The following is a 12929-nucleotide window of genomic DNA, read 5'->3' on the forward strand; positions in this document are numbered from 1 at the left end:
AAGCGAAAGTCGGACGCTTAACCGGCTAAGCCACCCAGGCGCCCCTTCAGAGTTCTTAATTTTAAACAAAAGAATAAGCAAGTACATAAACATGTAAGTCAGACTATTGAAGGAAGGTATTTTTCCAGTGAGACTGATGGAAGCATAATCTATGCAATACAGTTTTTCAACGGTTCCTATTAGAAGGAGGTGACTCCGAAAACTTGCGAGAATTTTCCCCAAAGATCAAATATTCTGTCCTACACATCAGTCACTTCTTTCAATCCCCCAAAACAATCTTGCCGAAGCTTTAGGCAAAGAAGAGCCCCAGAAGCAGCCTACACGCAAATCCCACCTACAATCTCCTATCTGTCACTGGGCAGCTCCCCCCGCCCGAATTGTTCCACCCTGTCTGATCTGAGTTCACTCTCTAGACAGCCCGACTTCTTAAGCGAACGTCCACGTTTACACGAGAGCAGCAGGCACTTCCTGGCTGGCTCCTTCCAGACAACGAGCCTCTGTTCGCCTTGGGACCGGAGAGGAAGCGGCTTCTGACCGTCGCAGCTGGGGAGCGGCTAGCCCCAGCCCCGGGACAGCAGACCTTACAGACGTATTTCTGAGCACTGCATGGGAAGCAAACCAATGGGTTCTGATATTGCCGGCCTTTTAAAAAGCAGCACTTAGCGTCGGTGTTTACAGGCTAGCGTTTAAGAAAACAAAAAGGCCGATCTACTGGAAAGTTCTTTTTAAGTGGTTTGCAAAGGTGTGTCATTACTAAATGAAGAGCTGTTGACGGGCGCTCCCGCTAAGTAACGCTGGAGTATTGTTATGGTTCTATTTTACTCTGGAGGTTGTGTTTATATCCTGCTTCAAGCCTTTAAAAACACCGTATATACATTTGGGATTATGCTCCTTCACTTGGCTCCTATTAAAAAAGAAAGACAGAGGGGTGCCTGGGTGGCTCAGTCTGGTTAAGGGCCCGTCTTCGGCTCAGGTCGTGATCTCGGCTCACGAGTTCGAGCCCTCGGGGATTCTGTGCTGACAGCTCAGAGCCCCAGAGGCTGCTTCGGAGTCGGTGTCGCCCTCTCTCTAACCCCTCGCCCGCTTACGCTCTCTCTCTGCCACTCAAAAATGAATACACATTTTAAAAAATAACTAAAAATGAGAGAAAGAAAGAAAGAAAGAAAGAAAGAAAGAAAGAAAGGAAGGAAGGAAGGAAGAAAGAAAGAAAGAAAGAAAGAAAGAAAGAAAGAAAGAAAGAAAGAAAGAAAGAAAGAAAGAAAGAAAGAAAGAGAAAGAAAGAAAAAGTGTTCCTGCCTGACTTAGAGGCTAGTAAATGGAGAGTGGCAGGTTCGTGGCCATTGGTTTGCTCAGCTTAGGTGGATTCAGATCCTGCTTTGAATCAGCTTTGGCCTGCCTTGGGGGGCAAATGGGGGCCTTTTGTTAGGGGCCATCCCGAGTGGCCGGACGTTCCGGAGGTGAAGGACTGACAGTGTCACAGGATTGCAAGTTGCTCTGGTCTCACACCCAGGCTCCAACGGCCAAACTGTTTTTCTTCTGTGCCCGGGAAGCTGGATAAAGAGAGAGACCGTGCTCAGGGGGCAAGGGAAGACGCAGCAGAGGGGAGGAGAGGCGAGCAGAGCTGGTGTGCCCATTTAGGCTTGACCGTCCCTCACTCCGCCCGCCTCCCACCCCGCTAACCCCGCGCCTTGTCGCTGACCCAGAGAGGGAATATAAATGACCTGCTTTGAGATAGGAACACTAACCGGCAGCGGCCCGCTGGAGCCGAGGCCGTTTTCCTAGGCAGCTCGCTAATGAGAACTGACTGAGGCTCTGGAGAGAATACAGTCCAGCCTCCATTCCGCCCTCCATGCTAATGAAGAAGGCAGTGAGGTGGATAATTAAGGGCAGTGATGTGAATAATTCCACACTGATAATCCAAAGGTAATGAAATGCATTATGAGTTTTGGGGACAGCAGATTTTCTTTACCAGCCAAGGCTGTTTTATGATAAAATGAGCTTGCCTTATCTAAGCACAGAGCAGCTGACTCTGGGAGGAGCCGGTTGGGAAAGACTGGAGGGTTGAAGGAGGAGCCACTCTGGGACTAAGAATTCATGCAGCCATGAAGCACCACAACTGTTCGGGAAGGTTGCATACCCACCCAGGGAGACACTTGTGATATGATTTTAAGGGAAAAAAAATAAAGAGGCGTGCACTGTGAGTATTTTGACCAACCACAGCAGTGTATAAAAACAAACAGAACACACACCAAACAAACCAAACGTGGAGAAGAAAGAGGAAATACACCAGAATGTTTTTCTGCTCGGTCGTTAATCTGAGAAGTGGCCTGCAGGTGATGTCTTTTATTCTTCTCTCGACTGTTCTTTTCTAAATTTTCTTTATACTAACTTGGATCATTTACATAATGAAAAAAGGGATTACACCAAAAAAAAAAAAAAAAGAATTGGACTTGGCAGAATTCTTCTTCCAGAAAAGAGTGGGAAACTGACCATAATGCTAATCTTTGATTCCTGGGGATGGGGGATGGGCAGGGACTCCCGGAAGGCTCGATTTTACCGTGGAAGTTGTTAGAGGTCCCAGCAGCCCTCTTCTGGATAGAAATATGTTTTCTCTGTCAGTCTGTAAGTGAATCTCCCTGGCTCTGCTTTTCTGAGAGCAAAAGATACTTTGAGAGGCAGCGGCTCTTGGACTACATGTTCTCCTTAGGGTATAACCAATTCCTACCATATGTAGTAGCTTTCTGGAACCTCTTCCGGGCTATGTTTCTTCCCTTTGCCTTCTAGTTTTCAAACTAGTTATGAAAATAACACTATTAAATTAAATGGATTCTTTATTTCACTAAGTCGTGGGGCTGGCCAGTCTGTGGGGTTCATAGTAGATACCTGGAAAGAGATGACTGATTATTTTTCACTGTTACTAATAAGACAAATGTAGGAGACTTGATAGCAAATTCCTTATTTTGTAAAGATTTTTAGGTAATGAAGGTGATCAGTCACCTAGAAATAAAATCCATACTTCCTTCTATGTAAGTGTTTGGGTTTGAAAACATTAAAAAAAATCCTTAGGAACCCTTTGAATACTTGTTCTTACAATGTTGCTTTTGGTAGGAGATCCGCCAGATGTTTATGCTGCTGTTGGCCATGACCTTGTTTAGGGTTGGGTGGGTGTCTAACTGTGCATTAGTGGAGAGTAGGGTCCCTCTGTCTTACTGAGTTGAGCTGATTGAAATCCTTACCTCAATCTTATGATACCACCCAGATTTTTAAGTTTTGTCCTCGTAGCATACATATTTGCACTAATATAGAATCATTTCACATTTCTATGCACTATAACCTAGAAAATGATGATATGGGGGTACCTGGGTGGCTCAGTCGGTTAAGCATCCGGCTTCGGCTCAGGTCATAATCTCACGGTTCATGGGTTCGAGCCCCGCGTCGGGCTCTGTGCTGACAGCTAGCTCAGAGCCTGGAGCCTGCTTCGGATTCTATATCTCCCACTCTCTCTGACCCTACCCTGCTCACACGGTCTCTCTCTCTCTCAGAAATAAATAAAAAAAATTAAAAAAAAAAAAAGAAAATGATGATATGGAGACCAGAGAAATTATTAAGAGAATGAATAACGTGTGAATAGATTAGTACAGTATTCGGTGGATAGGTTCTGTACTGGGCCTATCAAGCAGGTGTATCTAAGTTATAATGCTCACTTGGAAGAAGCCAGAAGATGCCTGTGCTACCCACAGCCCCCGCTGGGCACTTCCTCATGATATACCTTATGAAGTTAAGTTACTTACGAAGTGCTGACACAGAACACAGGGTTTTTTTGCTTTGGTTTGTTTTTGAGGGATGATAGCCCAACAACTCCTTTATCAGGAAGAAGTATCAAACTCTGGATACGTAGAATCCAAAGCTGGAAACCGTCATAAAGAAAAAATGCTGAAATAGAAACTTAAAAGGGCTTTACTATTTCCTCTTTTGAAGCCTGTGACTTGATACAGTGTGCTTGGTGGGAATTCTGTTGTTCGGGTCCTGCCAGATCTCCCCAGGACAGACTGTGTCCCTATGTGTGTCCAACATGTGAGGACAAGGCTGCAGTTTTTCCAAATACTTTTTTAAATACATTTTTTGGGGAATGCATTGATATATTCTCAGTTAAGTGAATTAACTGATATTTGCTTTTAAGCAAAATTTTTTTGGGGGTACAGAAATCGTTTATTCTAGCATCCCAAAATTGACTGTGGAAGTAACAAGTTTCTACATTTAAAAAAGTAAATAGGGGCACCTGGGTAGCTCAGTTGGTTAGGCGTCTGACTCTTGATTTCCACTCAGGTCATGATCTCACAGTTTGTGGGATAGAGCCCTGCATCGCTGGGCTCTGTACTGACAAGCACGGAGCCTGCTTGGGAATCTCTCCCTCTTTCTCTGCCCTCCTCCAGCTCATTCTCTCTCTCTGTCCCTCAAAAATAAATATATAAAATTAATTTAAAAAATAAAAAGTATATATTAATTACATGTATTGCCATTTTCATAAAAGTCAAAATGAAACGTTCTACAGAGAAATAAAAGATATGCCACGCAACAGATCATATTTGCACAAGACCACTGAGTGCCATGGAAAATAGAAGCGTGTGGAAACTTTTGTCCATGGCAGTCTAGCAAAGATTTCAGTTTGGTATTCTGTAAGCCCAACACTGTAAACTACTCTTACCATACAAAAGCTCCAATGATGTACAGAATTTTGTGTAGGAACTCTCGTGCCTCTGGCTGGAACATCTTCTACTTTTTTTTAATGTTTTATTTATTTTTGAGAGAGAGATAGAGACAGTGTGAGCAGGGTAGGGTCAGAGAGAGAAGGAGTCACAGAATCTGAAGACGGGCTCCAGAGCCCGACATGGGGCTCGAACCCACGAACTGTGAGATCATGACCTGAGCTGAAGTCGGATGCTCAACCGACTGAGCCACCCAGGCACCGCACATCTTCTCCTTTTTAACGTGTGAAATTGACACAGACATTTGTGAAAGGTTGTGCACTATTGTATTTACAAAAAATAGCATTACAGTGAACTCACCATGCACATGCGTACTTCATGCACGTTTTCAACAATGAAAGGTATTCTAACCCTGCAGAACTGAATAAGAACACAAGCTTCTGGGACAGCTGTTAAGCACCAGAGGCACGTAAAGTACAGCAGAATGGGTAAATATTGCCAAGTAAAATTCTATCGTTAGAACTGCAAGAGATGACAATGCAGCCATGTCTGCATTCCATGGCTGCATCCCCTTGGCTACTGCTGATTGGACTGGAGGAAGATGCTGGACCCGAGGACAATCATTCTAGGGCTGGTTAACAGCCTCTGAGGTTATACTCCCTGGCTGCCTGTTGGGAATACTGGAGGCTCCCCTTCCCAATCAGCTCTCTGGGTGAGCTGCTAACTCATGATGAACTTGTAGAGTCCATCAGTAGGGAGTTGCGGAGGTAGCTGAGTCACTGAAGGGACCATAGCTTTTTTCTGCCCAGCTTCTTTTCTCCTACTTCTTTTCTTCTAGAAATACCCCAACCTTCTGGCCATAGCTATCCAAGCCATAGCAGAGGCCTTCCTCAGCTTTTTCTAATTAGGTATCCATTCTTCTCTGGGAAAGAGGTTCTATGAACTCTGGTGCCAGCAGCACATGCCCATAGGGGCCAGACAGGTAAATTCAGTGAGAAGTGGCCAGCTGGAAAAAAAATGGGGCTTGAGAGGGCCTGTGACCAAGGAGAAGACATGTCTCCCAAAGGTAATCAAATTAGAAAATTCACACCTATTCTGGCTAGTAAAATAAACAAGGTCTGAATGTGGCCCTCCATGGGGTTTTGCTGCCCAAGATAGTATCATTTCAGAAGTTGGGGTTTCATTCACTGACCCTAGAGTTGGACTTTCTTCAAGAGGAGGGATTGCGGCTATAGGCATTTTATGTGGAGGTATCATTGTAGGATGAATGTTTGTTTCCCCCTCAGATTCAAATGTTGAAATCCTAAACCCCAGGGGGCAGTATTTGGAGGTGGGGGTCCTTTGGGAGGCGATTAAGTTCTAAGGGTGGAGTCTTCATGAATGGGATTAGTGCTGTGATAAAAGAAACCCCAGAGAACTCCCTCACCCCTTCCACCTTGTGAGAACAAAGTGAGAAGGCATCATCTATGAACCAGGAAGCGGGTCCTCACTAGATGCCAAACCTACCAGCATCTTGATCTTGGACTTGCTGGCATCCAGAACTATGGGAAATAAATTTCTGCTGCTTATAAGCCGCTCAGCTTATGGCATTTTGTTACAACAGCCCAAATGGACTAAGACAGAGGGATTACTCTGTGCCTGGCAAGTGACTGTCTAAATGATATCAAAGATGAAAACCCTAGAGGAAAGGATTCATGTATTTGACTGAGTTAAAAAAGTAAACTAAGTTAAAAAGTAAATTACAAGGCAAATGATAAAATTTAAAAAGTACTTACAGTAGATATTTTGATGTGCCAGTTGTAGCTGAGCATTAATGCTAAGTGCCATTTTTCTTTCTTTTTTGCAGTTATATACTTTATGCAGGCAGGTACATCCAAACAATACTCTCTGTGAGGTGATACAGTATCAGTTAATCTGTGGGTATTAAGTTCTATCCACATAGAGCAACTGATCCCCCAAATTAGTCTCGTTTTAAGACTGGGGGTGGGAGTCAAGTGTTTAATTTTTGAAATTTTTATTGTTTCTTATTTATATTTATATTTATTTTATTGTTATTTATTTACATAGAAATAAATAACATTTATTTCTATATGTTATCTCCACCCTGGACCCTCAGGTAATGTATACTGAGGGGAACTTTGAAAATGTAAATGTGTCCTTTTATATTATTTGTTCTTCTTGGAGTATAACAACAAAATGCCACTGCCCGATGGAAAATGATGGCTTCATCGCCAGTGTGTCCCTGGCTCCAGGTTATACAGGATCGGCAGGATTATTATACCTCCTTGCAAAAATGAATGATTCTGCATAAGTATGCAGTTTCAATGAGCTCAGTTCAGAGAAGGCTCCCAAGTAGTCTGCTTTTATTGGTAGTATCTTTAACCCATGAGAATTAACTAAAACATGTGGGTCTTCAACGGGCAACATTATTTCCCAGCTGTGATTTCCTTTGTGACCCGGGAAAGCCCCTAATTTAGAGATTTACCTCATAAAATTAAACATCCTAATTATTAATGCCAACGAAACCCAAAACGGAACAATACAAACTTACTGTTTTACTTTGGAATGTGCTAGATCTTGTAACATCATCTACAACACCACAGAACTTGAACAGCTTTGGAAAATATGCTATGAAAAGGACAACAGAAACTCTGTTTTAAGGAAGATGGCTGCAGAATATATACTCACAGAGAAATTCTTGCAGTTGGGGATTCCCTGTTGGAATATTCTTGAAAAAAGAGTTTTAAAAAGACATAAAGCAAGATAACTGGGGGGCATTCTGGTCATCTTGTTGTATAATAGGTCATCTAAAAAAATAATGGCATAACACAACAGTTCACTATTATCTCTCATGATGTCGTGGATTGACGCTGCAGGGGCAGTAGAGCATTACTGTCCATGTGACCTTTCTGCACGACAGCTTGGGCTTCCTAATAGCATGGCAATCTCAGGGCAGCCTTATTTATTTATTTATTTATTTATTTATTTATTTATTTATTTATAGGTGGTGGCCAGCTTCTACCAGATGAAGTGATCTAAGGAGTCAAGGTGGAAGCTGACAGTCCCGTTGAAGGTCAGGCCCAAACTGGCAAAGCATTATCTCTGCCCGTCTGTGCTGGCCACTGGCTAGTCACAGCCCAACCCAGATTTACGAGGAGGGGAAATTAACCACACCTCAATGAGAAGAGTGTCAAAGAATTTGTTGCCATCTTGAATCCATCACCATCATTAAGGTGATATTGAAAGATGAAAGAAGAACCAAATTAAAGCTCAAAGGAACTAAGTAGTAGAAGGATGGCTTTTCCTTTTCACTCAGCTTCAGGGCATGTAATTGTTTCTTCAGTAACTGGAGAGGGAGATGAGAAATTTGGAGATGTTTCAGAGAGAAGAGGACCTTACACAGATGATTGAAAATAGGGAAGTGAGATCTGTAGAAAGGAATAACAAGAAGTAGGATTGATTTGGCCCAAGCAGAGAAGGCTAAGGAGTGGCTGAATAATCATCTTCAAATATGTGAAGGTTATTATGAAAAAGATGCATGACCATCGACAGTAAAGCAAAAGAGATTGGCCTGGAAACACTAAAGCATTTCCCATTCCCATTAAGAAATGGGCATCTTTGGGACCCTTATCTGCGGTTGTTTGAAAGAGACCCATTTTATAAGCCTATAAAGGACTTAGGATTAGTTTTACTGAAAATAGAAATGTTAGACCAGATCATCTCTTTTTTAGTAACAGAATCATTTAAATAAAACCTTATAGAAGACAGATGAAGAGTGTGGTGTTTTTGTGTTGAAGGGAGAGCATGCCATGACCACACCTATTTTCCTCCCATCCCCTGTCTCCCTAGCTGGCCCGAAAAGTCACTGAATGAGATACAAGAATCCTGCTAAAGATAGTTTGAAAATAATGAAAACTCATAGAGTTCCCAAACTGTTCTGTAAAAGTTGTGGGTGCCTGGAAATATTTTTCAAATAGCAGTTAGGCCTTAAGTGCTTTTGTGAAATCGCTGAATTCTTTTCATGGTCCAAATTTGTGAGATGTTGTTATTTCCGAACTCAGGTTCTGTTCTTTTGTGTATTGTCAAGTGGCATTTTTTATATTCTCTTTGGTAGCACATTTGTTACTAAGTGTACCAAAGTATAAGAAACGCAACGGCTGAAATTTTTCACCTTTTGGGAAATTAAGTTTTACTTCATGAATGGTTTAATTTCACTAACAGTCAATGAAACTCAAGGTTTACTTTATTAACTCTTATCTAAAACCTTTTCAAAGAAGAGAAAATCTTTGTATAACCACCAAGGCTGTCATCTTGATATGATTTCACTGATAATCCGTTTGTTTTGGAATTCTTTCTACACAAAAAGATAAAATATATTTTAACACCATTTTAACACACACACATATTAATATAACTTGTAATACTTGATAAAGTTCACATTACAAATTTAAATACATCCAGATTTTGTAGCTGATACAACTTCTAGTTTCAAGATGGCAAATTGAGCACCTGCTGTATTTATCCCTCTCAAATCAAGGCCATACATGGGTAGGAAATGTATTGGAGAGAAATACACAACTGCATTGAAAATCAGGCACAGTCAGATTGGATTTTTAAAAATCCAGCTGTAGTTTACAAGAAATATCATAGAGCAAGATGGCACAGATAAGTTGAAAATACAGGGATGGAAAAACTTACAAGCAAATGCTGACAAAAAGAGTCTAAAGCAATATTAAAATCAGACAAAATAGAATTCTGGGTGAAAAGGTCAATATCAGACAAAAAAAGAATTTAAGGACTTAAGAAGGCATTTCACATTGACAGAAGTAACAGTTCCCTAAAAACTACATGGCATCCTGACCATGTCGCTTTGACAAGCAGACATGTTTGAGGACCTATGTTGTAGCATTGTCTGTGGTTACAAACATAAATTAAAACCAAATTGAAGAGAACCTAAAAGCCCATCAACTGGTGATTGGCTAATATTAACACTTTGACATACTTTGTAAGAGTTACAAGAACAAGGTCAATCTCTATATTAATATAGCTAACTCTCTAAAATATGCTGTTGACTGAAAATGCAGCTTGCAGGAAGATGTGCATAGTATATAATCATTCATGTGTACACACCACAACAATGCCATGTATTTCTTTTGGATACAGAAAGTTTTATAAGAATAAGTTAAAAAAAAACAGGGAAGAACACATGCCAAAGACATCATTGCGGTTACCTCTGGGGAGGGAGGGAAAGGTGGGTTGGAATGGAAAAGTGCTCAGTCAGAAAGGGCTTTAAACTTTATCTGAAATATTTTCATTTTTTAATAAGGAAAATCATTTTTTATTACTCATGTTGTTAAGTTAAGGGAAAAAATCAGTATTCCATGATTTTGAGAAGTTCTGAAAATCCTATACTGGTTGATGTGTCAAGTTGGATGCCTTTGGATGCAAATTAAAAAAAAAACAAAAAAACCCCTAATCTGAAAAAGAAGGCTTGAACAGTAAGGGAGTTTACGATCCCATACAACAGGATGTAAGCAGAGGAGAGGGTTGATTAACTACAAAGTTCAATCATGTCATTAAGGACCCAGGTTTTTTCATTTTCTTTGCTTCAGTGAATTTTGAAGAAATTTACTTCAAATTCTCTTTGCATTCCTGGAGTTTGTTGACTCCTCAGGCTCAGAGCAAGATGGTGCCAGCAGTTTCAAGCAAACAATATCCAGAACAAAATAATAATAAAAAACAGTAACTCGGTGCTTATTATGTGCCAGGATTTTACATACATTATCTCATGTTTTGTTCTCATTACTGCTTTTGCAGATGAGAAAACTGAGGCATGGAAAGGCTACAAAATTTGTTGACTATTACATAATTAGAAAGAGCTGGATTCAAATTCAGTTAGCATGGCCTAAGAATATGTGCACTTAATCTTGGGGCTCTGCCCTGTATCTGCTCTTCCTTGTGACTTTTTTCTCCCTTTCTTTTCTTCTCTTATAGTTCTCGCTAAGGAGTAAAGAAGCTTTTTCCAGAAGTTTTCCAGCAGACAATGCTGCACATCTCATTGGCACATGCCCTTTCCTGAACTGATCAGATTATCCTTAGCTCAGACCACCCCTGGAGTCAAGAGTGGAGTCAGCTTCTCCCAGCACAGTACTGTGTGGGAAAGTATAGACATATTAACGGAATCTGGGTTCTCTTTAGAAGGAAAACAGGATAGAAAGGAATTAATGCTGAAAAGATAACCAACAGTCTTGAGTAAAGGTAACTGCTATTAGTCCTTTGTAGCTCAATGACTCATTCATCTGAACGCCTGTTATACTGGGTCCACAGGTGAAATTATGCAGGAAGGGTATATGGTTCATACCTTGAGGAGAAGAATCTGGCTGGAGAAACAGATCTGAGTATCATCAACAAACAGATTATAATTATTTTAAGTCATGAGGGTAGAGAGAATCCCCACAGGAGAAAGTATAGAGGTTTGAGGGAAGGTGGTTTACAATAAGATTTAGTGTTTCCATCTTCCATGCAATTAGATAAAAAGTTCCCTCATGACTAAAAAAAAAAAAAAAGAAACCTATAACTGTAGCTGGTATACTTAACTGTTATTAATAAAATAGCCACACATTCACTCACTCATTCATTTTGTTTATATAGATTGTTTATTCTAAACATCATGAAGACTCTTGTCCTCATCATGAAGACTCCTCGTATCCTTATGGCTTTCCAAGGATAACCTAAAATTTTCCCTGACTAAATATAAGAGGTGAAGTAACTTGTATCCGTGATGGTAACAGAAATGTGCAGACACATGTAGCCTACTAACTTTGCTTTGAACATATCTCATACTCAGCAATCTGAAGAGATGACTCCTTAGAATGTTAGCTGGGCTGATCTGACAAGCCCCATACCTCAGTGGCTTAATCCGTAGAGGTTTATTTCTTGTTTACATGGCAGTCCAACTTGGGTTGGCAGGAATTGTTTCCTTTCATATGGCAGCTCTACCATGACCTTGAGTCCCAAAGATCCCATTGGATCCTCAGCATTTGTCTATCGAAGAGAGAAAGAGCGAGGAGGATTGCATGGGAGGGGCCAAGCCGGGGTGGGGGGCTGGTGGTGATCACTTCTCAGATCCCACTGACTAGAACTCAGTCACATGGTCAAGCTAACTGCAAGAAAGTCTGGGAAATGTAGTCTAGCTGTGTGTCCAGGAAGAAGACGGATTTAGTGGGCATCTGGCTAGTCTCTGACATACAATGGATGGAGTGAAACATTTCTATCATGTTAAAATTCAATGTTTTTTACTTTGTATGCTTACTGTTTCTCTCCAATATTTTGTTTCCATTTATAAGAGACCTTTCTTATGCTATATTTTTCCTCACTGATTACAGCTTGGACATTATTAGTATTTCATGTTTCTAATTATTCAGAATACTCCCAAGTTTGCTCTGGTTATTTCCAGTTATTCCATTTTTTTCCTTCAAAAGTTCTCTGCCTTCCATTTAGCAGATTTGCACTGTAGTCAGACTGCATTTGCTCTCTCATCTGACACTGCAGGAGAATTTTTTTCTCCTAGAATTTTTACATATAGATCAGTTTATACATCTTAAACTTTGTAATAAGTGGACAAAACTTCAGAAATACACTAACTTATTAAAATAAATATAATCTCAGAAATGCACTCACCTCTTAGAAACTCATGTACTGTATTAAATTCAAAGCAAGTAGCTTGCATTTAACATTATGAGTTTTAGAAATTATAAGCTCAATTCTAAAAAGATTAAGTAAATACTCAGAAACACAATAATTCTTGAGAAACAATCATGTACCCATCAACTGTCATTGTTAACGTTTAAAAATTAACCAGCATGGTTTTCATTTGATCCCGGCATGATTAGGTAAAAACCACACCCAGCAGAACCTTGGGGAAACATCCTTGACCTTTTAAATATATTGATTTTTTTTTTCCTTGTTGTCATTACCATCAAGATCAACAAAGTGCTAGAGACACATTAAGCTGCAGCTGTTGCAATTAATTGTACCCTTATAGCCTCAAGAGACAAGCCCCAGCAGTGGTGGCCAGCTTAGTCCAAGGGAGTGACTGGTTCTAACAAGGACTCCTTGGCAGAATGTTCTTTAGGCCCCTCCCTGAAGACAATCAGTAGCTTGATTAGAAGGGCAGGGGCCAAGCCTGCCCTGGGGCAGGGCTGGGGCTAGGCTGGGCTGGGG

General features: G+C 40.8%; 1 long non-coding RNA gene across 2 annotated transcripts; it reads left to right on the plus strand.

Annotated features, from left to right (window-relative positions):
- Positions 1-2269: 2269 nt before the first annotated feature.
- LOC144227278 (uncharacterized) lies at positions 2270-10977 on the plus strand. Of its 2 annotated transcripts, none has more exons than XR_013333896.1 (3): positions 2270-2333; positions 7711-7779; positions 10701-10977. It is a non-coding gene; the product is annotated as an uncharacterized LOC144227278 (long non-coding RNA). The 2 variants fall into 2 exon arrangements; XR_013333895.1 differs by lacking the exon at positions 2270-2333 and adding an exon at positions 5334-5418.
- The last annotated feature ends 1952 nt before the right edge of the window (positions 10978-12929 follow it).

This window comes from Crocuta crocuta, unplaced genomic scaffold, assembly GCF_008692635.1.
Source record: "Crocuta crocuta isolate KB4526 unplaced genomic scaffold, BGI_CrCroc_1.0 scaffold223, whole genome shotgun sequence".
In the NCBI taxonomy this organism is placed as follows: Eukaryota; Metazoa; Chordata; class Mammalia; order Carnivora; family Hyaenidae; genus Crocuta; species Crocuta crocuta.